General features: G+C 34.8%; 1 long non-coding RNA gene across 1 annotated transcript; it reads right to left on the reverse strand.

Moving 5' to 3' along the window:
• Positions 1-1,625: 1,625 nt before the first annotated feature.
• On the reverse strand, positions 1,626-2,184 carry LOC138906473 (uncharacterized). The gene is made up of 2 exons (XR_011413876.1): positions 2,050-2,184; positions 1,626-1,946 (listed from the first exon to the last, which is right to left on the reverse strand). It is a non-coding gene; the product is annotated as an uncharacterized lncRNA (long non-coding RNA).
• Between the last annotated feature and the right edge of the window lie 1,493 nt (positions 2,185-3,677).

Here is a 3,677-nt window from a genome sequence, read left to right on the forward strand (position 1 = left end):
GATGTCTCGCTTGAGGTTCCAGAATAACATAAGGTAATATATGGTGCAAGCAAGTTAGAGGAGGTTGTGAGTAGTATAAATAGATATGTGTAGGTCGCAAGCTAAAGTATGGTAGAGAGACGAGGTTTTAGGAAGACAGGAGTAAGGATAAAAAAATGCGAGTGAGAATAGGTAAGTCCTCATGATTAAGCCCATTAAAACAAGAGAGTTGATGGTTTTCGTAAGTTATAGAAAGCTCAGTATAGCATGAGTGAACTTAGATAAGTCTAAGATTATGAGCATTTAGAAGATATGGAATATTGCCCTGGTAGTAGAATAAGGGTGTAATTGTGAAAGAAATAAGGATGAAATTTAGACATTTGATTGAGTAATGATCTAAAGAAAAGGGATCATGAATTGCACGGCACTAAAATACCCCCATAAGATGAATCACATTGGGATGCTATGAAATACAGTTATTGAAGTTGATCAGGCAAATCACTTCAAATGTTCCTCGACGCGGCGTGAGCCCTAGTGACAATGTATTACATAAGAGGTTTCAAGTTATCAGTGGTAGATTGTTGATCAACATTGAGGTGAATCAACAATGGATGGATAAAAGCTACAAAGTATGAGATAAGATTAGGCCATCATTCTTAAGATGAACAGTAATGAGGAAGCATTCAAGGACTTACATTTATACATATAGGATAAGTAACAAGATTAACCTGGAGTTTGTTAGCAGACCTCAGTAACAATAAACTGAAGTAAGAGTTATGGTATAGTATGACCTACTTAGATGTAGTAAAGCCATAGACGCCCAGAGGGACAGCTTGTCATAATTCTGTATATATTCACAAAGTGACGCCTAGATATTGGCTAAAAGCTTGATGAAGAATTAGAGAAGAGTCGCATAGGCACACATACAAGGACAAAGTCGTATAGACTGCATGATAAAAGGTAGGGGTGGGCATTCAGTATTTCGATTCGGTATTTAAGAATTTCGGTTTGGTATTTCGGTATTCGATTTATCAATTATGTATACCAAATACCGTACCAAATTATTTCGGTACAGTTCAGAATTTTTTATTTTGGTTCGGTACCGTTTCGATTTAATAATCGCTAAATAAACTTATGACGCCGGACAATCCTCTGCCCCTCTCCGTGCACAATTCTTCACTGAATTCATAATTCACTGATTCAATGAATTCACAATTCACTCAATGAATTCACAAGTACATTGGTATTCAACAACAGAGGAAACAATCCACTGGTTGTGAGATCAACTTGAAACCTTCACTTCGCTCATCTATATCAAATAGTAAAAAGAAACAAAAGCTCTCAATCAAATAGTAAAAAGAAACAAAAGCTAATGATAGAACAGCTCACGAGCTTTTGTTATACACTTATACTAGATTTTTTCTATATTCGAAAAAAGGCCATCCACAAACAGAGGAAACACCTGAACGTTGGCATTCACAATTCAGCAAAGAATGTTACCACTGTTTTGTAAAGAATGTTACCACAATTCAGCAAAGAATGTCATGAGCTTTTGCAAAGAAAGTCAAGTGCAAAACCATAAACACAACATTTAAGACAGATTTAAGGCAGTAGCATAAACAAAGAGGGCATCAGACTCTAACATCAGTCTCTAACACAGTAGCAGCAAAATTAAACAAAGTGCAACAAAAAATCAGAGAGGGCATCCCTCAATTCAAGTTTACACTAATAGTCTCGAATCAACTTAGTCTTAATTCTTAAATACGGATTTCAGGAAGACGCTCAAGATAACACCTAATATGCTTCCTTAAACTATATGTGCCATCCTTCTTCCGATGAATATTATAGACTCGACCACAATGCTTGCACTCTACTTTGCGAACTTCTCCCGTTATCTTCTTTCACCTCAAAATGTTCCCAAATATGAGAGCGTATTTTAGGAGCACAGGGCATGATTGCACTTGAACCTAAAAAAAGAAAGATAAATCATAAGTTAGAATATTATTTTTTGAATATAATAAAATAAAATTACAAAAGTATATCACCAAACAAATAGAGTATTAAACTTACCACTCAAGTTGCAAGTTGCAACTATACATCAAATAATGCTAGTAGTGCTTCCATTATTTTCCATATCTAAAGATAATTCAACCAAATATGTCATACAAATAAACAAGTATGATATATTATTTTGAACTAAAATACACACAATAATATTAAAGCTATCCAAGCTCGAGTTCCTCAAGATACTCCAAGTTTTCTTCAACACTAATAAGATTCTTCTCTTCTCTAAGCCAATCTTGAACACAAACAAGAGCTTGCACACAATCAGGAGTCAGTGAACTCCTAAATGAATCAAGAATATGGCCACCGGTGCTAAACGCACATTCCGACGCCACACTAGAAATTGGAATGGCCAACACATCACGAGCCAACTCCGAAAGAATAGGAAATCTAGGAGCATGTGTTTTTCACCAACTTAAGATATCAAATTATTCATCAAAAGGCTCTTGTTCTTCACTAATGTATTTATCCAACTCCGATTTAGCACCCCCACTTCCATTGTCTTCCTTTTGTTTCTTCAAGTGAAGCTTCGTCCTTTTTAATGATGCAGTTATAATACTCCTACTAGATGTATTAGATGTGTTATTAGATGAAGTGGAACTAGATGGAGATTGAGGACAAGATCTAGTTGAATACTTTTTTATATACTCTTCAAATAAAGAACTCATATAAGCATATACCTCATCATTTATTTTCTTCCCCTTTTCCTCCCCAAAAAGCTTTTCAAGTGCAAGGCTAACATATTTAAATTTGTTACGTGAATCCAAGACTGAAGCAATAAAATTATTTTATTCATCTTTTCAGGCTCACCCCAATACTTCTTGAACTTTTCTTGCATCCGCTGAGCCATTTTTCTCAAATGCTCATCCTCACTAATTAAACACATTTTCAAATGACAATAAAGTTCAGACACATCCTCAAAATGGAATTACAAGTGACATAACGTGAACCTGAAACTTTTTTGGTGAGCTCATGAAATCTTGTAAGAAACTTAATCACATTCCTCTCATTCACCCAATCATCATATTCAAGAGGACCTGCACTACTACCATTTTCACAAAGATGAGAACATTGATAAGCAGAAAATCCATCATCAAAAAGAGGAAACTTGTCAAAGGCCTTTTCAAAGTTTTGTGCTGTATCCAACATCAAATATGTGAAATTTCACCTAGTAGGAACATCCAAACACAATGTTTTGGAATATTCTACCTTTACATGTGCACAACACTGTTTAAACTTTAAGGTCCTTGCAAGCGAAGATCTCACATACCTCACAATATTTCTAATACGTGTGACAGAAGCATCATTTTTTTGCAAATCATCTTGCACAATTAGATTTAGTATATGAGCCATACATTTTACATGAAGGTATTTACCACTCATCATATTAGTTTTTCACATATCTAACTTTTTAGATAATTCTTTGAGTGTGACATCATTTGAAGAAGCATTGTCCACGGTAATAATGAACACCTTGTCTAATTTCCATTCAAGCAAACGATTAGAAATAGCTTTAGCCATCTCTTCACCCTTATGACTAGTGATAGGGCAAAAATTTAGTATTATTTTATGCAACTTCCAATCCCTATCAATGAAGTGGGATGTCAAACACATATAATTTATTATTTGTAATG

The sequence above is a fragment of the Nicotiana tomentosiformis genome, chromosome 1 (assembly GCF_000390325.3).
Source record: "Nicotiana tomentosiformis chromosome 1, ASM39032v3, whole genome shotgun sequence".
Classification (NCBI taxonomy): Eukaryota; Viridiplantae; Streptophyta; class Magnoliopsida; order Solanales; family Solanaceae; genus Nicotiana; species Nicotiana tomentosiformis.